The sequence below is a fragment of the Marmota monax genome, unplaced genomic scaffold, assembly GCF_021218885.2.
Source record: "Marmota monax isolate L192 unplaced genomic scaffold, Marmota_monax_Labrador192_F-V1.1 WCK01_AAM20220418_F8-fsc00230, whole genome shotgun sequence".
In the NCBI taxonomy this organism is placed as follows: domain Eukaryota; kingdom Metazoa; phylum Chordata; class Mammalia; order Rodentia; family Sciuridae; genus Marmota; species Marmota monax.
In genome coordinates, this window is record NW_026693365.1 from 746,605 (window position 1) to 773,669 (window position 27,065).

A 27,065-nucleotide genomic window follows, 5' to 3' on the forward strand; every position below is an offset into this window, starting at 1 on the left:
ACCTGCCCCCAAGTCAGTCTCCTCAGAAGCTCAAGAGGCCACACTGGAGCTATGAGCAGAGCTGCCCAGGTGGCCTCCACGCAGCCGGACGCCCAGCCCTAGTGGCCCAAGGCCACAAGTGCAAGAGGCACCGCTGGCAGCTTAGGCTGCCAGACTCGGCCATGGGCTTCACCTGCCCCGCAGCAGGTGAGGCGGGGCCTGGCCAGAGCCTGTGTGAGGCCACAGGGACTCGCCCCGAATGGACTCACTCCGTGGCGACCTCTGTGTCCAGAACAGGCTGAGGGGAGAGAGCCCTGAGTCCCGCTCAGGCACTCGGCTTCAGACGCCGTCCCCTCCTGACTCGTTCTGCGTGGGATGGAACCCAGGGCCTGGCTCATGCTGGGCAAGCCCTCCTCCCGAGCCCCCAGCCCTTCTCACCCTCTAAAGGGCTGGCACGGGGCGGGGGGCACGCCCAGCCCCTCCCAGGCCCCCTGCCCTGGGAAGGGCGAGTCCACCTCTGGTCTTGCACTTTGGCACACTTCTCCCCATAAAAGCAAAGCCTGGTGTGTTTTCTGAAGCTCCGCCACGGGGTGGTGCCGTGGTGCCTGTCTGCAGCTCGTGAGGCTGCTGCTGGCCTGTGCTCAGGGTGCCCTCCAGGTGCTCCGCCTTCACCAGGTGGTAGCCACAGAGGGCGACTCCCTCCCACTCGCCCGCCAGTGACCCCAACACTGTGTTCCTCCTGGAGCACGGCCGGTTCCTCCGCACCACGACACCCCTGTGCCCAGCAAGGTCGCCCTCCCTGTGACCAGGCCCCTCCCCACTCCTACCACGTGGGTGGGTTGGACCTGGAGTTGTCCCTGTGGGTCACACTGACCACCACGAGGCCTGAGACTCCGGCCAGTCTGGTGAGTGTTCTTTGCTGTTCCGGTTTACAGCTCACATGGCCGTGGAGGGCCAGCCACCCCTTGCTGCGTGACAAACTACCCCCAACTCCAGGGCTTCCAGCAGCAGACGCTGGGTGTTTCCGAGGTCTGAGTGGCCGGCCGGTCCTCTGGTGGGGGAAGGCCCCTCGTGCAGCCCCAGGGTTGCGGCAGGTTCTCTTTCCTCGCCAAGCGGGCATCCCACAGGCCACCGCCCAGCTCGGCACAGTGTGGCCACAGCACGTGATCCATGAGAGAGCACCTGGTCAGAACTACTGTCTGTGTTACCAGACTTGAGAGTGACACCCGTCACCCCTCGTGGCTGGGGGAGACTGCCCTCTCCCAGGCAGCCGTCCTGTGGCACCAACACCAGGAGGGCCGCGGGCACGTTTTCAGGCTTGTGCATCTCATCTGCCAGCTCTGCCTTCAAGATGTATCATAGTTCCCCTGGCCACATGCCCTCTCTGTGCTGTGGCCCTGCGACCCCCGCCTGGCCCTGCCACTGACACCCTTGACTCTGAGCAGGAGCCCAGGACCCTGCTGTAGCCTGCAGACCAGTCACCCAGCCTGGACCCAGCCCTGCAGAGGCCAGCCAGGCTGCCTGCTCGTCTGTCTGTCTCACCTTCTAGAATGTCAGTCCCTCCTGTCCCCAGAGAGCAAGGGCATCAGTCAGCCTGTCCTGTGAGCCTGGGCTCCATCTCTAGCCCGTTGACCTGGTGGTTTGGAGGCTAGTCCTCTGCCCACCGGGTTCTCAGTGCCTTCTTCCAGTCTTAGATTCTTACTGGATCCCACTTTGATGGAAAGGCACGCTCTGGCCAGGCAGCCCTCAGAGGCCCCTTTGGTCTCATGAAAAGATGGGGAGAGAGTTAGAGGACATCCGCCCCGGGCTGCGGCCGGGTGATCCCAAATCTGTGTGTGGTCCGTCCCCCCTGATGAAGCCATCGCAGCTACGGCCACTTTGGGGAAGACAGGTTCCCACCATGTGCGTTCATCTGGTCCCACGATGTCCCAGCAGAATGTCCGGGAGCAGTCTTCCCTGCAGTAGGAGCCCCGCTGGCCACACAAGAGCAGCTCTGTCCGTCCACCAGCTGGTAATGGAGGGGGGACATGGACTTGGTCTGCCGAGGCACCCGTCCAGATAGCCCAGGCAGATATCCAAAGGAGGAGCCACCAGAGGCCCCGGTGCCCTCCTGCTGCCTCCTCCCTCTGCCTCCGCTACCCCCACTCCTGTCCCCTCCCACCCTCCAGCTCTCTCACTGCCCCACAGTGGCCGCTCCCCTAGAAGTGACGGGCGGTGTCAGCCAAGAAGCTGAAGCTGGTAACTGAACCCAGGTCCTAACAGCGACCAGCTCCGAGCTTCAGGTAGAGACTCGGTAAAACACCACCCCTCAAAACCCAGGGCGCGTTCCCAGCTGCAAACAGCCTGAGCTCCGGGGTGGGGCTCGTGGACCCTGAGAGCCCGTCTATGCCTGCAGCCACCTGCTGGCACCTGCCACTCAGCCCCACCTGCAGCAGGACCAGAGAGGTCCGGGGTGCAAACAGAAGGTACGCTGGGGGACTGTGGGGGAGAAAGGGGACACTGACACTTCACACCAAGGGTCGGCATGAATCCCAGCACGTCCGACATGCGACACAGAGCCACCCGCATGTTCTGAAAGCAGGTTGCAGGCACACTGCCCTTCTCTCCACCGCAGGACCGCGGCAGGTTTGAAAGGAGCAGAGGACGTGGCCGACAGAGTGGGCACTGGTCAAAGCAAGTCCAGAGCCGAGGCATGCGGCTGGGTCACGCCTCGAATGGCCCAGTGAGGCCAGAGGGCTGGGGGCAAGGTGGGTGGGACAGATTGGCCACAGCTGGTGACTCGTGGCCAGGTGACACTGGGGCTTCATGATACTGCTGTCTTCTTCCACGTTGCTTGAGATTTTTCACAGAAGAAAGAGGCCACAGAAATGAGGAATCGATGAGGAGAACATGGGCAGATGTGACCGTAAAGCACAAATGTGTCTCAGGGGACTTAATGACGGGGTCTGAGTGAGTGACGTCCACCAAGCCCAGCAGGAGCCGCACAGCAGGACTCGTGTTTTCAGCCCGAGAGACGTTTGTGTCAATCAAGTGGAGTCAGGGACAAGCCTCACCATGAGACGTGCTGAGACACCCTGCTCAGAGCAGCAGCCACGTCCAGAGGTTTGCAGGGCAGTGTCCCCACAAGACACCTGTCACAGGGTGCCCAGAACCTTGCGTGGCTGTGCCAGCCTGGGTACACTCCCAGGCAGTCCCCAGGACATGAGCCTGCAGAAGGCGATCACTGTGGCATTCCTTCCTGAGAGCCTGGACACCCCAGCAGATGTCACCCTCAGGGGCTCAGTGGCAGCCTGGCAGCCTGGCAACCTCACCAGCTGTGTCCGGTGAGATTCACGGGCTCCTCTGTGCCCCAGCCTGTCGGAGGGGTGCAGCCTGAGCGGTTTTAAGAAGCTTCGCCCTCAGGGCACCTGCAGGGAGGGCTGGGCCACAGCAGGGTGCCTGGAGTCCTGGCCTCCCTCCGCGAACCGCACCTTCCCCGGTTCAGGACTTGTGCTTTGCTCCCAGTCCCCGGTTCCCGGTTCACGTTTCCCGTGTCCTGAGAGCGCTGTTCCTTGTGGGGGGCAGGTGGTACTCCTGAGGGAGGCAGTGCCTTCCAGCTCCCGGGGTCACAGACTGAGCTACGGTTGGGGTTGGCCTGACCCTGGGGCTCAGGGCAGGGGCTGCCCGGAGCTCACTGGCCTCCTCTGGACCTCTGGCCCCGCAGGCTCACACACCCAGGGCCACTCCCAAGGGCGGCCCTTCTCTCCCCACTGGGAGGCCCCTGCCAGGACATCAGAGTGGACCCAGTGGGGATCACAGCTCATGGGAGGCCATCTCATGACCGTGGGTCTCCAGGGGAGTCTGGTGGCTTCAGGGTCCCGGCCCCTCAGCACTGGGTGTGAGGCTCTCTGGGAGAGGCATGGAGCCATTGTCAGGCCCCAGGGCAGCCCCCGGCAGCTCAGGTTGGCCCCAGTTCTCTGTCCTTGGTTCCCCAGCCCTGACCGCCCACTCCCTGGACCTCCCCACCTCCTGCCGAGGCCCGTGTGCCAAGGACTGGCTGGTCGCCTCCCAGACCCAAGCAGAGCACTCGGGGAGCTCCCGGCCAGGGCCAAGCTGTGACCCTCAGCTCAGAAGACCCCACCCAGCCCAGCACACCTCTGTGTCACTGGATGACCTTCTGTCCCATCGAGACTACAGAGCTGGGACAGTCCCCAGGAGCCCGGCCGGACTAGACTGGTAGACAGAGCCATCCTTGGAGCTGAAACCACGGAGACACCAAGGCTATAGTCCACGTTGAGCTCTGGGACCCAGCAGGAGCTGAGACTGGGTTGGGCAGGAAGCAGGGGCGGAGTGGATGGGTGCAGCTGAGAGCCAGGCAGCGCCTGCACCCTTCCTGGTGGCTGGGCAGTGCCCTGGGTCCTGCTGGTGGGTACCACGAGGTTCCTGTGGGCTCCTCAGGCAACTGAATGACAGTCAGGGCTGGGCAGAGGCTGCAGGTGGAGTGGGGTGTGGCCGAAGCCCACCGCAGGGCACATGGTGCCTGGAAGGGTCTTCTCCACGGGGCTGTTAGGAGCCCTGCTGTGCCATCTGTCTCTAAAATGTCCAGGTCACTTGGGGAGGGATGGAGAGGCCTCACCCCTCACTGTTCCCTCCTTGGGTTGGGCCCCTCTTAGACTGGGCTCTGCTGACCCTGACCCACCTGCCTCCATCAACACTGCCTGGGGCCACAGATGGGGGACGGCTGCCTCAGCTCCAGGCGGGACCTGCCATGATGACCCGCTGGTCCCTGTGGGACTTAGAGACTTCCAAGTCCCTGCCGTGCACGTGCTGGGGGCTGGGGTGGAGCTGGGCACCACCAGGGAGGAGGCCGACTGGGAAAAGGGCCCCTGCGGGGCTCCCAGGCTCAGCCCCAGCTGGTAGGACTGTGGGTCCCACGCCACCTGGTGGTGCTGCCGGGAATCACAGCCTCGGCCCGCTGTCCATCCCTGGGCCCCAACCCCGCTCCCTGGAAGATGTGGGAGGTGGACCTGGCTGCCCACTGATTTCAAAGTTCAGGCATGGCTCAGACCATGCTTCACTATCCTGGGACGTGACCACTGAAAAAGTGAGGCTCCTGGCCGAGACAGGGGCCATGGGTCCTTTTGTTGAGCTTTGCATGTGCTCTGCTGGGGGACCCTGGAGTGGAGCCCACTGTCCCACGGACAGCCTGTGGACTTTCTGGGCAGCGAGGACCCAGGCCACCCTGTTCCCAGCACGGGGCCTCCGCTCCTCACAGCTGCCCACACACTCACCCGCCCCACGCAGGCAGAGTAGAACACAGAGGCTCAGTCTCCCTCATCCACAACAGGTGAGGCCAGGAAGGCGGACACCTGGGGAGGCCAGGAACCGGCCCATGTGCTGGGAGGTGAGGAGGGCGCAGGCCAGGGTAGGTGCACCAGGCCAGGGGTGCAGGAGAGGGGTCCCCGTGGTGGGAAGGGCCCTGACCTGTCGGGGACACAGGCGTCAGGGAGGGGAGCCAAGGTGCTGACCGGCTCAGGGAGGGGCCTGGCTATGCGCCTCGGCTGGGTGCTGCGCGTCTCTGTGCTGAGTGCTGGCTGAGGCCCGCAGTCGGCAGATGGCACAGCGAGGGCAGGGCCACCGCCATAGCAGGCAGTATGCACCAGAGGGTGACTCGGTCCCAATGGACACCAGAGCACCAGGACAGGTCACCCAGGGCCTGTGACTGTGGAGTACGATCACGTCATTGCTGTGTAATCACCACACCACATACTGCCATAAACCCACATGTCACCTGTCCTGTCACCCGCCCTGTCACCAGTCCTGTCCCATATGCAAGTGCTTATAGGTGCCCCACACTGGGGCCACGGGGCACCTGGCTGGCAGGACGATGGATCCCTGGTGGGCAGTAGGGGGCAGGGGGCGCCAGGGCGGAGCCCGAGGAGCCTGCCAGCACGGGCAGGGCGTGAGGGCCAGGTCTGGGAGAGGCCGAAGTCCATGGCTTTGACCCAGTGAGCTGAGCTTCCGTAGCTACAGCGGGGCATCCTGGACACTGGACCCTGCGTCTGGGGGAGGAAAACCAGGCTGGGAACACACCCAGGGGGCTGGGGGCGGGGCCTGTGCAGACAGGAATCTGGGTGACAGGAGGGGACCAGAGGAAGGCCAAGGCCCAGACAGGATGGGGAAGAGGAGCTGGCAGCAGGCCCGACAGAGGAGGGGACCCCTGGGGCTGGGGGAAGGGGCGTGGCCACAGCAGGCACTGCAGGCCGGGCTCAGAGGGGGCCGGAGTTGGCCCTGCCCAGAGCTGGGCGGGAGCTGCGACCACACCACCGGCCCCAGGCCTCCCTGCCCTGCCCTGGACCCTCCACCGCGAGTCCTACCGTAAGCACAGCCCAGGGAGCCAGATCTCATCCCCAGCACCAAGCTGGGCCCTCCCTGGTCAGGAGCTGGGCTTCTGTGATTCCACCTAATGACCCTCACAAAGCCTGCTGTCCACTGGGCCCTGCAATGCCCAAGAGCCGCACTGCAGTTAGGTATTCGACTAAAAGGCACTGGAAGCACCTAGGGGAGTAGGCCCTGCTCTCCATAGAAGAAGAAACCGAGGTTCCCAGAGATCCAGACGGTTGACTAAAATAACTGGTTAGTAGCAAAGCCACAACTGGACCTGGCTGCCCGCTGATTTCAAAGTTCAGATGTGGAGGCCATACCCATGGCCTTGGCCTCCAGCAAAGTTCCATGTTTATATTTTCACCTCATTATCAGCTGCTTTTGAGCTAGACGTCCTGAAAAATGCACAGGGCCTTTTTGAAAGGAAAGTGACCACGACACTCAGTGCGACCAAGAGATCTTAATTGCAGCAGTGCAACAGAGGAGAAGAGAGAGAGAGAGAGCGAGGGGGGGGGCCTGGCAGGAGGGAGATTTTATAGCCCAAATCTAATGGGGTCTCTGGGTCTGCAAGCTGCCTTGTTGGCACACAAGGGGGTTGAGTGTTCAGCCTTGAGCGGGGACTTGGGCGTTGGGCTTGAAGCAACAGGTGATAACGAGCCAGACAGAGGGTTGAGTGGCCAGCTCACCCTGCAGCTACTTAGTTTGGCCTGCCCTGCAGACAGCTGACTCAGCCCGTGCTGCACCTGACACTTTTCCTGTGAGTTACTAGTGAGGGATCAAGCGGTGGGATCCCGGAGCTCTGTGTCTATGGTGGTTTGGAGTGAGGCATCCCCAAAAGCTCGCGTGTGAGACAATGCAGGAGGGTTGGAGGGAAAGGATGGGCTGTGAGAGCCTTGACCCAATCCATCCCCTGATTGGCTTAGTCGGTGGTGGATGGAGGCCAGTGTGGCTGGAGGAGGTGGGCATATTAGGGCAGGGCTTTGGGGTCTATATTTGTATTTGGAAAATGGAGACCTCTCTCTTTCTCCCTGCTTCCTGGTCATCACATGAGCAGCTTCCCTCCACCACACTCTTCTGCCATGATGTCCTGCCTCAGCTCAAGTCCTGACCAACGCGGCCTGCTGCCTGTGGATGGAGACCTTTGAAACCGAGAGCCCTCAAGTAAACTTTCCTTCTCTAAAATTGTTCTGGTCAGGTCTTTTAGTCACAGCAGGGAAAAAAAAAAGCTGACTAACACAGAAATTGGTAGCAGAAGTGGGACCGCTGCTGTGGCTGACCTGACCGTGTGGTTCAGAAGCTTTTGGAGTTGGGGGGAGGAACTTTGAGATGTGAGCAGAGCAGCTGGAAATGCTTCGGGTTGTTGTGAGCAGATCTTCACGGCTGACCTGGGGGAGCTCAGGAGACCAGGTGCAACAGGACAGTGGACAGTGTAGACAGGGCTCAAGAGGGTTGAAGGAAGAGGAGGGCACATTGGTGATAGGACTAGAGGTCATTTGTGTCATGCTGGCTGGGAAGCTGTCTGCACCCTTCCCATGTCCTGAGACTTTGTCAGGTCGGTTTTAAAAGCGATGGACTTCTTAATCTGGCAGAAGAAATTTCTAGGCAGCATAGCATTCAGGCGGAAGCATGGATATTGCTGGAGACTTTTAGCCAAGTTTATGGTGATACTCATGAGCAGAAAGAATTGAAAACCTTACACTTGAAAGGTAGGAGTGAAACTGGGGCTAGGGAAGTTGCCATTGTTAAAGGCGGGAGGCCACTAAAGACGTGCTAAGGACCTTGCCCAGAGGAGATGAGAAAGAAGGCCGGGGCTTCTCAGGAGCTGGCATGTCCACACCCATCTCAGACTCAAGGGAGTAAAAGTAAAAATTCTTCTGAGAAGAGACCAGTGGGTCTCCCTTCTTGCCCTAGGGGCTCTGCCACCCAGGCACTCAGAGGCTGATGCAGCCAGGGTCTCTGGAGGCTTGGGGGCTGCTCAAGATGACGGAGACCTGGGCGTCAACCCCGGGGTGCTGTTCTGCGGGAACGCAGGATGCTGGAGTTAGGGGGAGGGAGGCCTGGGAGGCCTGCAGAGTGCAGAGGGTTGGAGTTCCTGTGCCCAGCCCCAGAGAAGTCAAGGTGTGGCCATGTGAGGAGGAAGCCGCAGCTGCAGGGGGGACCCCCGAGATTAAGACGTGCCAGTGACGTGGGGCATTGTCCTAGGAAAGCTGTGGGAATTGGGCAGAGACAAGCCAGCAGGAAGGCCACTTGGGCTGCCACCCACAGAGCCACGGGGGGCAGAGCTACCAGCCCTTTGGAGGGAATATCACCGCCCACGAGGCCCAGACGCCGGGCGGGCAGCTGCAGGACCTGTTGCTCAGCTGGGTCTCAGTCTGGCTTTGGCCCCATCCCTTTTGTCTATGCCCCTATGTTTCTGGATGGAAATGTTCACTCCATATCATTATATGGGGCACTTATAAATTGCTTTTGATCTTACAGGAGCTCACCTTGCGAGATCACCTTGAGCTTCAGGGACGACTTTGGATCTGAACTTTGGGCGATTCTTGGACCATTGAGCCTTTGGGGACCCTTGGGATGGACTGATGTGTTTTGCATGGTGAGATGGTTATGAGCTTTGGGGGGCCAGGGGTGGGGAGTTGTGGTTTGGATGTGAGGTGTCCCCCCAGGTCAGAGAACCACCTCGGGCGCGAACGGCAGCACGGACGGGGACAGGACTGCATTGCAGGAGCCCTGGCTGCCAGCTGGTTCACATAGCACGTCCGGCTGAGGCCCCGGGCCAGCAGTCCTGTGCTGCCCACGCTGCTGCTCTGCACAGCCCTGTCTTTCACAGCCACACAGCTGACGGCCAGCTCCTCCGGAAGGTGGTGTCTGGCCCTGCCTGCAGCAGTCACAGCAGCCACGTGCCCCCCCCCACTTCTGCCATCAGAAGTGGCCAACCCCTTGCACTTGGTAGAACACGAACCGCAGGTGGCACTGACTTCTCAGGTACCTGGGAGGGCAGCAGCCGGGCCTGGTGGAAAGTAGATGAAAATGCCGTGAAGTAGAGTCCAGTTCTGTGGGAAGGCGAGTCCGCAGAGGAGCGGCCCAGGGAGCACTGGCCAGGGGAAGGACAGAAGGTGGTTCTGGGGTGGACACAGATGGAGGGGACGGCAGACCTGCCAGGCCTGAGAGGCACCTTCCTGCATTGCAGCCAGAGGAGGAGGAGCGCCCGGGGTCCCCTGCAGGAACAGGGCCGGAAGGGGTTTCTCTGACCTTGACCTGGGCACTCTTCACCACTCTGCCTCCGGGTTTGGTGTAGTTTAGGGAAAGACTGTCACATCTCTCTCTTAAATTTCTCTGTATTTTCCTGCTTTTCCCTCTTTCTCCCATGGTCATCAGGGTGGGGGTTTAACGTCCTTGTCTGTCCCCGTAGCACTGGCTCTCCGTGTCTGTGGGCCTTGTTCTGCTGGCTACTCGGTCCCTTGACTGTAAGCACCAGGTTCCTGTTTTGTGGGTTTGATGGTGCAGAAGGACGCGGTCTGTAAACAAGCAGAAGTGCCCCTTCCTCCCTGCTCCCCAGAGGAGTGAGCCCCCTTGGGACTGGGACCCCCCAGCTTTGTTAGTGATCATTTACCTCTGGTTTCAGTGTTTGGGGTGGGGGGCTCCTGAGCTTGGGACCATGAGAATAAAGAGCCGCTATTTCCAGGCCCAGAAAGACTGACCGTCCTCAGCTGGGCATCCGCCCACCACCGTCCGTCTGCTGCTCTCCGACGTTGAGCAGGATCCAGCCACACACTGGAGGCAGACCCCTCCCTTAGGCAGACTCCTCTACAAACCCTTCAAGAACCTAGAAGATTGCAGCCTGCCTTCCACATCGTCCCCAGCTTACACGCAGGCTGCGCATCTGGCCCATCGGTCACGCGGGCAAAACCTTTCCTCAGGGTCCCTGGCATTCGGGATCGTTGCCCTGCGGCTGGCTTCTCTCCGACTGCTCAGTGCCCCCCCCACGGGCAGCCGGGCACGCTCCCTGGGCACGCTTCCTGGGCACGGCCATGCTGTCAGCGCCAGCGCCTGGCCCTGCCCTGTTCCTCGCCCCCTCCTCACACCAGCAGGTCGGGACTATGCTGATATTATCTCCTTCCTGGTTTTAATGTTTATGAAAACAACAATAGATCTCAAGAAAATATTAGAAACGAATAGAATGCACATCAGCTGCAGTGGAGGGTGCTTGTGATTCTTGACTTATTTATTGTATGTTCAGAATTCATTATAAAAACCAGTAACACCCGTATTTTAAATGGAAGAAAATTGCCAAAAAAGAAAGTTAAAATATGCTCATCCCAAATAGATTAATAAAAGTACAAAAACTTGATTTTGTAATTATGAATCTTTCCACAAAAACCTCAGACTCAGATGCCTTGTCTGGTGAATCCGATCAGAGATTTAACAAAGAAACGTCTCCTGTCTCACGACTCCCACAGGACACGGAGGACAGGCAGCTCCCTCTCGGGGCCCGTCTTATTCACATTCGGAGCAGAGACATCATCAGAAAGCTGAAGGCCAAGGTTCTGCTTGAGCTGAGACACCCGGAACCTCCACCAGCACCAGCTCGCGGGAGCCAGGGACGCAGGGGACCGTGCCCCTGACCGGTGGCCCTGAGGAGTGCGATGTTGACTGAAAGTCTGACATCAATTAACAATGTCTGCAGAATAGGGAGAAGCCAAGTCCTCTGCCAGTTCACAGGAGATCCCTTCGTCCTGTGGGAATTCTCTCCCACCAGGAAGACAAGGAGTGGCTGCCTTTCTGAAAGCCCTCTGCAAAAATCCTGCCGCAGACAGCGCATCTGGTGGGAGGGACTGAGACTGCACTTAGGACCGGGGCGGGGCACGGTCACCTCCCCATCCCTGCTCAGCATTTGCTGGTGGGTGCAGCTGTCGAAATGAGGCAAGGACACCAGATGAGGGACCAGACAGGAGAAGGACAAGAGGCCGCATCCCAGGGGAATGGAGGAAGCCTAGGGAGCCCAGAAATGGTCCAGCCCACAGCTCCAGCAGGGTTCCTGGATCCAAGACCAGCGCTTCCCAACCGAGTGCATTTCCTCGGCTAGTAACGAAGGGTCACAAGGACATCAGGAAAGATGCCCCGTTCGCCGTGGACTGAGATACAAAGAGCCCCAGACAGCCAGGACAGTTTTGGGAAAAGAAGGACATTTCCCGATTCTAAAGCTCCCTTGGGGCGCAGGAGTCAGGGAAATGCGCTAGGGCCCAGGTGGACCCCAGGGGTCAGACACGAAACCTACCGCGACGCCCACTTGCCTGTCAACTAAGGTGCAGAGACAGATCACTGAGCAGAGATGGCCTTTCAGCAAGTGGTACTGGACGTTGGCCACTCATTAGAAATAAGAGAATCTAGACCTGACCTCACATAACGCAGGAAAATCCACCCAACGTGGGTCATAAACTCAAGCTGTAAGACGGAGAAGAAAACAGAGAAGCTTTGGGCCTTTGTAAGGCAAAGTTCTCACACTGACACGACAGAAGAAGATGCATGAAGAACCGAAAGGTGATGGGTACCATCTAGGACGAGACTTGCACACCCCAAGACATCCCAGGAGGTGAGAAGCACTACAAGGAATGGCGCAGCTGACGAAAGGGTTGGGCATGATCCGTAAAGAGCTTTCGAAAAGCTTACAAAAGACGGGGGCGGTTTGGGTCCCGGTTTCCCATAGACACGTCTCATCCCTAGAGCAATCCAGAACGGCTGCTCTGATCTCGGTTGAGAGGGAAAAGGAGAACCTTGTACCCGTGTGGCTCCTGGGGAGGTGCTGGAGCGGGGGCCTGGGCCTGGGATACAAGCCAGGGCCTCCACATGCTAGTTAAAGCCTCAGCGGGAGGTCTCAGGTCCCAGCTCCACTTGTTGGCAAAACCTTTGACGCTACACCAGCCGTACCTAAAACCGTCAGAAAGGCTTTGGGAACTGTCAACAGAGCTACAGAAAGTCAGTGAGGACCAATGCACCCCACAACAAGGACAGCCGACCTTCCCTGCCAAAAAGATGTTAAAGCAAAAAGCTCTGGTCCTGCCTCCGAGGAGACTACCCAGAGGTAGAAGACTTCCTTCCCTGCGATCCTTCAGATCCTGAGAGTTCTGACCTGAGGAGCACCCGGTCGCTCACTCGCCCCCAGGGGAGTGCCTCTCCTGGTCCTGGACGAGGAGAGAGGACTTGAGAGGTTGTGCAGCTCGGCCCCCTGCGCCTGTGGAGATGCCATCGTCACCATGGGCATCGGATCCACTGCAGTCCCCTTCAAGTCCCCTTCTGTCAACCTGGGTGTGGAACTGCCACCCGTTTGTTATGACATGGATATTTAAATTTCTCAGTGCTTTCTAGTTTCTTTATGTTAATAAAGCATGAGCATCACGCTCAGTATGGGTGGACATCAGGGTCAGTGCAAATGGAAGCCCCTGCAGGATGACATTCCACACCCCAGAACACCCACCCAGGAGATGCTGGCCAGGCCCTGGGAGACGGGAGCCTCTCCTGCTGCCGCTGGGCAGTGGGTGCAAGGCCTGTGGGAAAGGGTGTCTGGGCCCCGACAGGAAGTGGACAAGCAAAACGTGGCGTCTGTGCACAGCGAGACCATGGCAGGCAGGACCCCATGCCAGGCAGCCTCGGCACAGGTGGTGTCGGGGACCCACACTGGGTTCCAGAGAACGGAGTCGGGGAAAGACTGATCAGTGTGTCCACCGTGCAAAGTGCTCAAGTCAGGGAGGGTCAGCAGTGGCCTGGGCGGGGAGGGAGCAGGGATTAACCAAGTGGCCAGGAGGACCCAGTGACCCTGAGGCAGCTCTTGGGGTGGGGGTGATGGAAATGCTTGAAAATGTGTGGAAACTGTCCTGTGGCGACTTGCATGGCCCCCAGATCTCCCAGAGGTCCCTGCATCGCCCCCAGAGCGGGTTTCTGGGGACGTCAGCTCTGTGATCAGAATCAGCACACAGGCTGCCCTGGTCCCCGAGACGGTCGGGCCGAGCAGGTGCTGAGGGGCTCAGCCGCAGGAGTGATCTCCCTTGTTACGCTGCATGAGATTCGGTCTCGTGTCAGAATCTGTCGGGTTCAAGGCGGGCCCCCAGGGCCGCGGGGCGATTGAGGAGGAAGGACACCAGTGCAGGAACGTGGTGCTCCAGAGGGTCACGGCCCTCCAGGGGCCTGCTGACTCCAGCTGAGCTGCAGGCCTCACCCTGACCTCTGCCTGCTGTCCTCGCTCACTCACGACCGTGAGCAGAGGTTATTGATAAAGTCGTTTTATTTGGGAAAAATTATTTTCAGGAAAAATCAGCAAAGTGTTCATTCCTTCCTTCAATAAGTGCCTCCTGTGACAAAGGGACGCCTGAGCCCAAGCCCTTGTGATCTGCCTCCTCGGCACCTTCCCAGAGAGCAGCCAGGGCCTCGGCTCCCCTCAGCCTGCGGCCTGGAGAGCCCTCCCCACACTGCCCCAGGCGCTGCGTCCACTGTCTTCAAGTCCCAGGCTCCCGGGTTGGCCTCTCCTTAGCTTCCACAGACGTCCAGTTCTTCAGCTAGTGGCCACCGGAACACTGGCCAGCTGGGTCAGCCGCTGTGTGCATCAATTCCATGCAAGTGTCCTTCCCCAGCTCTGGTCACACTTGGCCAGTTATTGACAGGGGGCAGTGTTGGTAGCATAGCGACACCGTCCATCGACTCCCGATGGTGGAGTGTAGGGTGACTAGAAGGGAGGCCTGGGTGGCACGGCATCCTGACCCTGTCCCCCCCGCACAGGGAGCTCCTGACCTGTCCCCACACAGGGAGATCCTGACCTGTCCCCACACAGGGAGCTCCTGACCTGTCCCCACACAGGGAGATCCTGGTTCCTCTCCTGCGTCTTGCGCGGTGCTCACTGCTTTGAACCCGTGTTCACAGGTGTCTCCTGCCAACCTCATGGTGATTCTACCGTGTCAAGCACGAGGTCCCCCTGGGTCCCCTTGGGCCTGGCCCTGGCCCAATATGGCTATTTATATTGAAATCCAAATTGGTCAAAGGAAAAGGAAATGACCAGCCAGATTCCTTGCCACACTGACCAGCTTGGCAGCTCCATTGCCCCGTGGGGCAGTGTCTACCGTGGTGGACACCCCGCCACAGGAGGGGCCACTGGACCTGCTGGTTCCACACACACGCGGCACCCTGAGCAGGGCCTGTCCCTCTCGGTCCTTGTGTGACTCCTGTTGAGAAGTGGCTCCCGGGGGCATGTCTTGGTGGGTACAGAGCTGGTCCTCGTGGCTGATCACACAGGCAGGACGAACGGAGGGCTGGATGGACAGGCAGAGCCCGTGGAAGCCAGGGGACTCAAGTACCCACGGTGGGCCCGGGAGACAGCTGTGGGCATAGCGGTGAGGGCTGCGGCCCAGACGGGCCTGTGCTCACGTGGGTGCCCACCTGCACCCTCCCTGGGAACCTCATATGCTGGTTTTCTGCCATGGCTGCCCCTTCTGGACGCAGTGGGCCTGTGTCCCAAAGCCAGCCTCCCAAAGAGCTGACCAGCAGCACTGACCTCTGGCCCCAGAGCCTGCTCCCAGTGAGGAACCTGACCAGGAGCTGGGAGAGGGCAGGGGGTAATGGGGAGCAGAGCTCAGAAGCCAGGAGGAGAGTCCGGGGAGCTGCTGGCCTGTGCCTCCTTGGGGCTGGGGCCTGGGGCTGTGCCTGGACCAGCCTCACAGCCACCGTGCCCAGGGGAGGCCAGGCCTGCGGAACTGGGAAGCCAGGGCCCGGCTGTGCGGGTGGCGCTCTGGCCTGCAGGGCGGCCTCGCCCCTGTGTGGGGAGACATCTGGTTCTGATTGGGTCATCCCAGAGAGAGAAAGCTATTCTCGGTGTTGACAGGGAGGGTCTGGCGGCCCAGCATCTGCCCCCTCCTCCCAAGGCCTGTGGGGCCACCTAGGGTCCTGCCAGGCTGGGGCCTGTCCCCACCCAGGGTGCTGGCAGCTGTGTGGTCAGCTGAGAAGCAGGAATGACGTCCCTGGGCCAGAGGAGGGATGCAGGAGGGCTGGCTGGCGCAGCCTGGCACAGGAGGCTGGGCAGGTCCCTGGCCCCCGCTACTTTGACAGAGGAATTCTGCCCCTCCTCCTCTTGGGGCGTCCTGAGAATTCCAAGGCCTTCCCGGGCCGCGCCGTTCCCACCCGGGCCCCTTGGAGCTGTGTGGAGAGGGGCCTGGCCCTGCCCCGCGGCTCTGAAGGCCCAGCCTGGTTCTGCGGGGACAACAGGGGGCTGTTCTGGGAAGCGCCGAGTAGGCGCTCTGTTTCCTAGTATTCCCTTCATTTTACTTTTCTTCATGTCCTAAAACCCTGCCCCTCTTTACAAGTGCCACGTTGGTGGGACCTGTCCCTCCTGAACTTCTGCAGGTGGGCCTGCGTGTCAGCAGCTGGCAACACTCCCCCGCTCTGGTCTTCGCCACTGGCCTTCCTGGCACCGAGGTCCCATGTGCCCGTCTGACAGGATGGTCATGAACTTCAGCCGTAGGCGGAGCCTCCCTCGCAGCACGCTGCTGGCCGCGGCTCTTCACTCCCCACCACTGCGTGGCGGACGCTGGCTCTGAGCCCTTTCCAGAGGCCTGGCCGTCCTCCCTGGGGACCTGCAGAGCTGGGGGTCCCTGGCTCCTGAGGACGCTGGCTGTGCCGTGCTGCCTGGGGAGGAAGGGCGGACCCAGGGCGAAGGTCGAGTGGGACGGGGCAGGTGACACTCAGGCTGGGCAGACCCCGACCCTGCTCCCTGATGGACAGAGCTGTCTGACCTCCAGCTGGGCACTCTTGGCCCATGCTCTGTCTCTCCTGGGTCCTGGCCTCTTTCTGAGAAGCACACTTAGAGGCTCAGCCGCCCTCGGACGTGGCATCCCCAGGGGATACCTGTCTTCTCAAGAAGGCCATAGAGCAGTGACCCCAGGTGGAACCACTGTCCTCCCCTGGGCAGCTGCTTCTCTGCAGTGGAGTCACTAGGAACACAACGTGCTGTGGAGGAGAGGTGTGGGAAGGGTCCCTAAGCGGCTCTGCTGGCCTCGGGGCCACTCACTGCCCCTGGAAGACCCCTGCGGGTGACTCACAGGGTGGGACAACTGGGGCCTCCTCCACAGCCCATGAGGCCCTGGAGCCCACAGGGGGCTGGGGATTGTGGGGAGCAGAACCCGGGCCTGGACAGGGCAGCCTCCTGTGGGGGCTCCCACCCTGGGTGCGCCTGAGCCAGAGGCGCTCCAGGGTCTGACCCCTGCCCGGCTCTGAGCGTGCTGGAGGGACGCACCAGGCCACAGCTGCAACCACCCACGGAGGAGGCCCCGTCCCAACGCTGGGGAGGCTAGCATGGGCAAAGCAGAGCACATACTTCTGTCCTAAAATAGATTTTATCTGAAACAGAAACAGATGGGGAGGAGGTGGCTCCCTTCTAAATGAGCGCTCAGGAAGCAGCACGAGGCTGGACGCTTCCCTTCCTCCCCTGCAGATGACCACAAGCCTGAGGGGCCCTCAGTGCAGCATCAGCGGTGAGGCCTGCCCGGTATCTGGAAGGGGCTGGTCAGACCCTGGCGTCTCTCTCTCCGTCAGATGGACAGCAAGTCTCTCCTGACCACCCTGCCCCGCAAGCCACAGCCCAAAATGTAGGCCGGCGAGGGTCTTCCCTCATCGGACTGGGCAGACACGGGACTCTCCGGGAGGCCGCCTGGGCAGCACCGCCTGGCCCTCCCAGCTCAGGACCGGGGTGCTGCTGCTTGGGTGGTTGAGCTCTAAGAGAAACTTCCAGAATGTAGAGAGTGAGTCTCTGGGTTGTCTTTTACGATTGACGGTAGAGTCCCATTTGGGTGCAGGACTGATGGCGCCTGAGTCGAGCCTTGGTCGGGCTGAACTCCTCCTGACTCGGTGCAGCCAGGGCGCTCCCACAGGCCCAGCGCGATTGCCCGGGGAAACAGCCTGCCACTCGCGCTGACCCTGCTCACTGGCCTGGGATGAGCAGGAGTGAGGATCTTAACGTGATTCCTGGGTCCAGCGGTCAGCTGAGCTGGGGGAGTGCCCTGCTGCCTGGTGCTCAGCCAGGACAGGCTCCTCTTGGACGGTGGCCCTTGGCAGAGACGTTCGCAGAGCAGGACCGGCAGCCGCTCACGCAGATGCAGCACCTTTGAAGGGTCCCAGGAGACTCCAGCGTTGAGAGAGCCTGGGTTTGAGGTGGGAGTAAATCAGTTTCCAAACACCAAAGAGACCGCCAACGTCTGGAAGCTTTGAACATGGGGCTTCACAAGGACACACAGGTGTGCCCCCTCAGATCTGTGACACACACGCAGTGGCCGCGGGCCAAGGCTGCAGTCCCCATGCATGGCAGGACAGGCCTATGCCCGTGCTCTTCCACCCGATGCCTCAGACAGTGCAGGACGAGAGGCGAGGGCCTGAGGCTGCAGGGAGCTGTGGGAGACCCGGGTCCCCTAAGGCCATCAGCCACTGGCTACAATATGGAGCAGGGGACAAAGGCACCTGGGGCTGCGGTGCTCATGGCCAAGGGCTGTGCCCCGAGCATCCTTTGGTGGACCCTGGTGTGTGGACAAGGCATGGTCTGCCCTGGGCGCAGGGCTGTCTGTCCTGTATGCAGGCCCTGCCCTGGATCCGGTGTCTGCAAACTGAGAGCCAGAGCTCATGGTCTCAGTGAGGTCCAGCCCCTGCCCAGGAGTCCGAGGAGGTCCAGGGTGCACAGCAGCCCTGCAGGGGAGTGGGCTTTGGGAAGGGGGCACAGCCTCTCGGCTGCTTCCAGAGAGAGGAGTGTGTGCAGGAGTGAGCTGCCTGGTCGGCAGCTGGGCAGGGCTGCGGGAGGTGGGAGAGGCTGCTGGGGTTCCTGCCCTCAGCTGCGCAGGACACAGTCTTGCCACTGGGTCTCCTCCAAGGGACAGTTACTGAGGCGGAGCACGCCAGGCCTGGAGAGCACAGAGCTCCAGGGAGGCCACATCCTCAGGTCCGGAGCAACAGCCCAGCGCAGGGCCCAGGCCTCATGCCACCAGCCCACCCGGCAGATCAGGCTGAAAGAGCAACCAAGAGGAAATCGGGGTTCGAGAAGCCAAGAATTAACGCGGGCCCCGCAGACACGGGCTGCCTGGGCAGCGCCAGCAGGGGCCAGGCGCTGGGCTTCCTGGCAGGCACAACAAGGGGGCCAGACCCCTCTCGGACACAAACACTCCACCCCACTCCCCGAGCAGCCTCAGCACAACGCGAGGAGGCCTCGGGGTCTGGCTCGACTCCCTACGTGTGGGTTTTACATCAGGAAAGAAATGGCTGAACTGGACAAGGGCAGCCACCCGGGGCTTTGTACCCCACAGAGTCACCACAACGTCTCAAGTTGGGGGCGAGTCACAGAGTCACAATGCTCTGGCAGAGTCCCTGGTCCCCTCCCCGTCACACCCCCATGCAGTGTGTGCGCTGCCCCCACGTCCCCAACACGCCCCCTGCGCCTGGCCTTGCTCCCCCACACAGGGCCTGTTCTGCCCTCCTTCCCCGGGCAGCTGGAAGAGCAGCCCTCACAATGATGTCCGACCCCTGACCTTGCCACCTCAGGGCCAGGCGGCCTGGGCCCCGACAGTCCCCAGCCTGTCGGGGTCACTGCTGCAAGCACACTTGCCCACTGCCAATTTGCCGACTTTCTGCCCAAATGTCCAGCACCTCCTGGGGCTGCCGACCTCTCCACGAGCTCCGGGGAAGCTGAGGCCCACAGGCTCTGACACAGGACACAGGAATTGGGCCTGACCCCCATCCCCGGGGTGGACAGCCGCTGACCTGCCATCTCCTGGGGCTTAGGATGTAGCTTGTCACCTACTCTTTTACCCAAGAGCCTGGTTGTCTTCCACACCCTGGATGCACACTCAGGCTGCACACACAGCTGTACACACACGCTGCACACCCTGTATGCACACACAGGCTGCACACACATCTTGCACACACAGGCTGCACACCCTGGATGCACACACAGGCCACACACACAGGCTGCACACACAATCACCACAGGATGCACACACATCTTGCACGCACAGGCTGCACACACATCTTGCACACACAGGCTGCACACACAGGCTGCACACCCTGGATGCACACACAGGCCACACACACAGGCTGCACACACATCTTGCATACATAGGCTGCACACCCTGGATGCACACACAGGCTGCACACCCTGGATGCACACCCTGGATGCACACACAGGCTGCACACACAGACCGCACACCCTGGATGCACACACAGGCCACACACACAGGCTGCACACACATCTTGCACACACAGGCTGCACACCCTGGATGCACACACAGGCTGCACACACAAGCTGCACACCCTGGATGCACACACAGGCTGCACACACCGCCAGCACAGGCTGCCAGCTGACTGCTCCAGTAAGCGCAGCGATGCTCCCAGAAGCTCTGGTGGGGACGGGCCGTGTGTGAGGTGACCTCGTCCCACCAGGGCTCAACACGGGCTTCTTCACACATTGTAGACACACGGTCGTCCTGCCATGGTGGAGGGTCCATCTTGGAACATGTGAGATGCACTCGCGCTCAACACACACAACCAGCACGGAAGGCTCGTCCACGTCGGAGGACCCCGGGTGTCCTGGCCTCCTCTCAGTGTCCACCTGCCTCACGTCCCCATTGTAGGTGGCCGTGAATCCAGGTGATTGGGTGGCGTGCTCCCTGCTCCCTGCAGGCAGTCGGTGCTCGCTCGGGTGGGTGGTCACCACGTGGTGTCTGTGAGCACGGCAGCGGTCGCCCTGATGAACAGCTGGTTGGACCAGTGAGTTAGAGCTCAGTGGTCTTGACTGGCCATCTCCTGCCTGGACACCTTGGGGCTTTCAACAGCCAAGGTGTTGTGATGACCTTGGCCACCGTGTGCGGTGACGCTGAGCTCAGCTGTGAGCAACAGGGGCACAGCCGCCTCCCTCCTGCGTTGATGGCTTTTCCACTCGTGACGCACATGCATGTGCAGGGATGTGAACAAAGACATGCAGGGGTGTGTCTAGGACCCGGCCGCTGGGCTTGGATTTCCGTCCCTGGCACCACGGATCTGCCCTGAGGGCTCAGCACCCCTGAGCACTCCCAGAGGCCACAACAGAGGGATCTGTCCCACTCTGACCTGGGCTTGGCCTCTGGGTGGTTGGACACTGGCCTGAGTCAGTGGCTGGCGAGGGGCTGAGCTGGCCTCCCCACCCCCACACGCCATGGCCACGGCTTTTCTAGGGGAGTCCCACAGCCGTGTTGAAGGTGCAGCGTCCAAGTTGAAGAGCCCGATGGACAGGGCCCCAGATGGATGCAGTGGTGGGGTCCTCAGGACCAACGCTGTGCCGAGTCCTCCTGTTTGGTGGCCCTCCGGTCCCTGGGTGCCACTGCTGTCACTACAGCTCCAGGCTCCAAGAGGGCAAACACCTCCACTGCCCACCCTGCCTGCATGGAGCCCCCTGGTCCATGTGCGAGTGCCCTGCAGGGCCCCTGCCCAGCGTGGCCTGCAGGGTCCGTGCTTCCCGGGCCCTGGGTCCCGGGCTGCCGGCTGCCCAGGTGCCCGCCGGCTGGTCGACTCTGACTCTTCCAAGCCGATGCCACACACTGGAGTCCAGGTCCCCTGGTCCCTGGGGAGAGCAGTCTCTGGCCACGCATGGCCTGCTTCTTAGTCTTCTGTCGTTTCAGTGGAGTTGGGGGAGGAGAGAGCAGTCCCTGTTCTGAAGAGTGGTCCCTGGCCTTGCTCTTGGGAGGTGGGGCACCTTTCTAGCTTAGCACTCACCAGGGTCCTTCACTGGAAATACAGGACCTCGATCCTCTGAGGGGCAAGGAAAGACCATGCCCCGAACCCTTGGCTTCGCGTCCCACTGCCAGGGGAGGCCCTGCATTCCAACACCTGGGAGGTCATTCCAGGGGCCATTTACGATGCGCGGGACACTGTCCAAGGATATTTATTGGTACCTTTTTTCTAACAGTAACAAATGGAAGCAGGTTAAATATCCCCCAGAGGTCGGTTTATGATGCGGGGGACAGGTTCATGGGGCTGAACAGCGGGTCGGTGTCTATGCACAGGCAAATCTGACACTCAGCCTTCGAACTCGCCCGCGCGTCCCTCTGCGTGGTGAGATGAGCAGTGTGTTGAGTGCTATTTTTGCTTATTTAAAACTGTGCTTTTAGGGCTGGGGATGTGGCTCAAGCGGTAGCGCGCTCACCTGGTATGCGTGCGGCCAGGGTTCGATCCTCAGCACCACATACAAACAAAGATGTTGTGTCCGCCGAAAACTAAAAAATAAAAATATTAAAATTCTCTTTATCTCTCTCTCTCTTTTTAAAAAAAATGCACATTGCTTCGGATAAGAAAAAAGGAATTCATTAAAACCAGGGTAAGACACCGGGTGCCAGCCGAACCAGACCTGGGCCCACTGGGCCTGACCAAGTTCACAGGGAACGTCCAGCAGCCTCAGCCAGGCCAGTGGCTCCAGGGACACTTCCCACTGGAGGGCAGAGCCTGCCCTGGTGCCCACAGCAGTTGTGAGGGGCTGGACACTTCCAGTCCAGGGGAAAGTGGCCAGGTGTGGGCCCAGGGCAGTGGCTCCAGGAGGAGGGCGGGGCACTGGACGCAGCAGCAGAGCTGCCCCCCAGCCCCATTGGGCGGCCAGCCTGGGCCCCCAGGAGGAGCTGCGGGTTTGTGGACCCACTCCTGGGGACCGGAGTCCTGAGGCTGTCCACGAGGGAGTGTGCACCGCAGCCCAGGGCACCCACGTTCCGTGCCAGTGCACCCTGCCCACCCCAGCTCTGGGGCCCCTCTGCTCATGAGGTCTCTTTCCCCAAAAGGGACACCCTTTAGAGACCTGGCTTGGCTGGGTGCTGGGGAAATGCAGTTCTGGCGGAGTAGGATGGTCTGACCCATCCTCGAACTTGCTGGCAGGGAAGCCCGTCCAGAGGAGAGGAGGGGTCTGTGCTGCTCCCTCTGCAGGGCCACCGGTGGGTGGGCGGGAAGTCAGCCGGGAAGGAGAGGCAGGTGGAAGCTCCGTGTGCCTGAGGGGCTTTGCTCTCTGGGAAGGCTGCAGTCCTGAGGAGTGGTGTGCCTGTGTGTGCAGGTGCACAGGTGTGTGATGCGGGTGTGCGAGTGTGCCTGTGCCTGTGTGTGTGCAGGTGCACAGGTGTGTGATGCAGATGTGTGAGTGTTCCTGTGTGTGTGCAGATGCATAGGTGTGTGATGCGGGCGTGCGAGTGTGCCTGTGCCTGTGTGTGTGCAGGTGCACAGGTGTGTGATGCAGATGTGTGAGTGTTCCTGTGTGTGTGCAGGTGCACAGGTGTGTGATGCGGGTGTGCAAGTGTGCCTGTGTGTGTGCAGGTGCACAGGTGTGTGATGCGGGTGTGTGAGTGTTCCTGTGCCTGTGTGTGTACAGGTGCACAGGTGTGTGATGCAGGTGTGCGAGTGTTCCTGTGTGTGTGTGCAGATGCATAGGTGTGTGATGCGGGTGTGTGAGTGTTCCTGTGTCTGTGTGTGTACAGGTGCACAGGTGTGTGATGCAGGTGTGTGAGTGTTCCTGTGTGTGTGCAGGTGCACAGGTGTGTGATGTGGGTGTGTGAGTGTACCTGTGCCTGTGTGTGTGCAGGTGCACAGGTGTGTGATGTGGGTGTGTGAGTGTTCCTGTGCCTGTGTGTGTGCAGGTGCACAGGTGTGTGATGCGGGTGTGTGAGTGTTCCTGTGCCTGTGTGTGTACAGGTGCACAGGTGTGTGATGTGGGTGTGTGAGTGTTCCTGTGTGTGTGCTGATGCATAGGTGTGTGATGTGGGCGTGCGAGTGTTCCTGTGTAGGGCATGACTTGCTGCCTGCTTCCTGGTCTTGCCCACCCCCCCACATGGCTGGGACGGTTCCTGGGGATCAGCCAGGAGGTGGTGCTGTGGGTGGTGACGGAGGAGGCGGACCACCTCCAGGATAGGTCCAGGACTCTTCTGCCCTCGTGGGAGCTCGTGCCTTCGTACACGTGAACTTGCTCCACCCCTCTGACCTTTATCCTGATTGGCTCCTGTGCAGTATATTAGCTGTGTGTACTTCCTCAATAAACGAGATCCTGCTTTGACTGGTCTCCCTGGGCGTCTGATTGTCCTCTGCCAGGGAGAGCTGGGTGTGGGCCGCCAGTAGCCAGTCGACCTTTACCTTTCTTGGCTCGTCCTGGTTGGGGCGTGCTTTCCCCATCTCTCCCTCAGGTCAGGAGGAGATGGGGGGGGGCTAAACCCCCTGACATTCCTGTGCCTGTGTATGCACAGGTACACAGGTGTGTGATGCAGGCATGTGAGTGTTCCTGTGTGTGTGTGCAGATGCACAGGTGTGTGATGTGGGCGTGCGAGTGTTCCTGTGCCTGTGTATGTGCAGGTCAGGTGTGTGATGTAGGCATGCAAGTGTTCCTGTGCTTGTGTGTGTACAGGTACACAGGTGTGTGATGCAGGCATGCGGGTGTTCCTGTGTGTGTGTGAGCAGGTGCACAGGTGTGTGATGCAGGTGTGTGAGTGTTCTTGTGTGTGTGTGCAGATGCACAGGTGTGTGATGTGGGCATGCAAGTGTTCCTGTGTGTGTGCACAGGTGCACAGGTGTGTGATGCAGGTGTGTGAGTGTTCTTGTGTGTGTGTGCAGATGCACAGGGGTGTGATGTGGGCGTGCAAGTGTTCCTGTGCCTGTGTGTGTACAGGTACACAGGTGTGCTGTGTGGGCGTGCCAGTGTTCCTGTGTGCAGTGTGTGGGGTGACCCCCTCTGCTCCCCTGCAGAGGTTTGCGTCAAAGCCCATGCAGCTGGGAGAGGGGTGTCCCCAGAGGTTTCCCTGCACCCTCACTCAGAGGGAGGGGCTCCCCAAGTCCTGCCCTGTCACCAGGGGACCCTGGGCAGTGCCTGCAGAGAGGGTTCTGTGTGGGGGTCTCGCCGAGGACAGCTCTGTGCCAAGTCCCTCTGTGCACCTTGGCCTGGGGACAGAGGCCTGTATGCACCCCCATTGTCCTTGCTGCCCCCTACCCCCCCTCCCTGCACAGCCCCACCCACCCGGCTTGTCCAACAGCACAAAACTGCCTGAGAGCAGGAAGGGGGTGTCCTTGTTTCTCCCCAGTGTTGGGGGTGCCCCGGGGGAGGCGGGCCCCAGAGAGGCCTGGGTGGACACCTGGCCCTTTCATCTGGAGGCCTCCCTAGGGGGTGGGCAGAGCATGAGTCTGCTTCTGCACCTGGCCCTTGTCCTGGCCAGCCACCTGCCCATCCTCGGGGAAGCCCGGGCCTCCCTGGGAGGGTAGACGAGACCAGGGACAGGAAGCACCTCCTCAGTGTGTAGCCGTGCTCAAGCTCACTGCCTGGTCTCCAGACAGACCCAGCCTCTGGAGGGAGGAGGCGGCCCAGTGGTGTGGCCCTTCGCCCTCCAGGGGCCCAGGCTGGGCCTTGCACTGCATCCTGGGAGCTAAGAGGGGAGGCGGGGGCGTCTGCCCCAGCAGCAGAGGAGCCAGGCAGTGGACACGTGGGCAGGCGCTGCAGCACGCCCAGCCACGCCCACGCCCACACACCCACGCCCACACACGTGCACAGGCACCCACATGTGTGCATCCAACCTTCATGTTGCAGGAAGGTCTGGGGTCCTGAGTGCCAGTGCAGTGAACTTTCCCAGGTGAGCACAGTCAGCCTCCCGACCTCCTCTGCCAGAGTGTCCTCTCTGCTGGAAAGTCCAGCTCTCTCTCTCACCTCCCTGAACGCAAGCTGACCCTTCTGGGTTCAGACAGAATTAGCCTGCAGACCCTGAAGGGTGCCAGCCCGGTGCTCGAGGATGAGTAGTGGGACTCCTGGTTCTCCTAGATCCACGGGCTCTTCCACCCCCTGGTGGTTGGTGCAGTGGATCCCCGAGTCAGGGTGGTGGGGGGACATGGCGGTGAGCGAGCACAGCCCTGCCCTGTGCTGGGGGACACCAGGTGGAGTGGAAGCCAGGGTTGGGGTTGAATTTGTAAGACATGGTAGGGGACAACTTCAGGCTGTGTGAAGGGCTGTGAAGGAAACACCAGGGGCACTGTGAGAGTGCCCGGGGGAGGCCAGGAGGGCCTGAGCAGGCCAAGGCTGGGCGTCTGCACTCTCCTTAGAGGCCAGGGAACAGCCTTCAGTCCTCCAGGGCCTGTGCCCCGGGCTGCCTCGGGCCCTCCTGCAGGGGGCGCCTGTGTGAACAACCTCGAGCCGCTGTCCTGCTGTGCTTGGTGCCCCACACTGACTTAGGGGATGCTGCCAAGTGGTGACCTCACAGCACAGGGGTCCAGGGTCCTTCCTGCTGCGCCATGGCCAGCCGCAGACCTGAGCCACACGCTGGTGGCCAGGCCTTCCCTGCTGGGCGTTAGGTCTGGAAGGTGCCCAGACGTGATCCTGCGGGCAGGCGTGCTGCAGGACAGGCCAGAGGTCAGGGACGCCGTGGAATGCTGGCGTGGGCAGGGGCGGGGGAGCCGCGGGGACCTCCAGCCAGACTCTGACATCTTTGCAAAAATGCAACATGGAGTCGTGGCCAAGTCTGCTCCTTGGAGATGCGGACGGGAGAGGCAAGGGGGGCTCCGTATTGGGGACACACACGCTGTGTGTGCTGGGCTGCTGGTGCTGGGGTGCATGAAGCCACAGGGAGTCGGCCGCTGGCCCTGGCCTCTTCCACTGTGAGGACAGAGGGATGTCCCTCGGAGGAAGTGCTTAAAGAAATTCAAATGTGACTTTTTAAAATCCTGTTAATTTGGGAGCAAGCTGCTGTGGCCAGCCAGGGAGGGGGGGACGCATGGCCCCCTGGCTCCTCAGCATGGCCCGGCAGAGCCATTGTGGAGCAGAGAAGGGCTCCGTCCTCACAGGGGACAGGAGGAGCCTCCTCTGTGTCACTGATCCTTGGGTGCCTGGTCCTGAGTGCTCCCCGGCATCTGTTCCCATGGTGGCCAGGAACACAGGCCTGAGGCCAGGGACAGGCAGGGAGCTGGCCACCGTCTCAGGGCCATCCCTGCTTCCCCTGGTGTCCTCCCCCAGGCTGGTGGGCGCTGGCTGAACAGGAAACCAGATCCTCTCTGGGAACCTCCTGTGGTTCTGCCTCTGGTCTCCTGCCCTGCGTGGGTCTGCAGCTCCCGTCTGCAAGGCCCGCCCCACGTCCCACTCCACATCCCCAAGATTCCCAGCCCAACCTCCTGGTGGGACTTTCCAAAGTGCTCCCACGCACAAGCCTGAGCTGGCCCCACTCCCTCTGCCTCCTGGGGAAGCCAAGGCCCCCGAGGTGGCCGAGTTCCCACACCCATTGGCGGCCTCGCCAGACCAGTGCGCATCTCTGGGCTCCACGCCGGCTGTGTCCGCACCCCCCAGAAAGCCAGCTCCCTGTGGCAGAATCGTGCCTCACACAGGAACCACGGCCCAGGGGACCTGAGCACTGGCCATGGTGAGCCGGGGGGGACGCATGGCCCTGCAGAACCATCGGGGAGCAGAGAGGGCTCCGTCGAGGGGCTCCGTCCTCACAGGGGAGGGCCCAGTCGCATAGCCACTTGCTCCTTTCCCCATTAATACCCTCATCCCTGGGGGGCCAGGGACCTGTGGGTCTAAGGAGCATGGACACAGTGCTCTGGCAGCTGCGACGGGAGGGTCCCCTCTGCTGGGTGGTCCCTGAGCTGTGGCTCTGGAGGTGCCTGTGGTTTTAGGGCCTGCGGAGCCAGTGCCCCTACAGCCTGCCTTTACTTCCCTGCTCCTCGTCCCCAGGGGCAGCGGG

At 61.0% G+C, this 27,065-nt stretch overlaps 1 pseudogene; it reads left to right on the forward strand.

Moving 5' to 3' along the window:
* The first annotated feature begins 3,180 nt into the window (after window positions 1-3,180).
* Window positions 3,181-12,689, forward strand: LOC124101175 (securin-like; annotated as a pseudogene).
* Window positions 12,690-27,065: the final 14,376 nt, after the last annotated feature.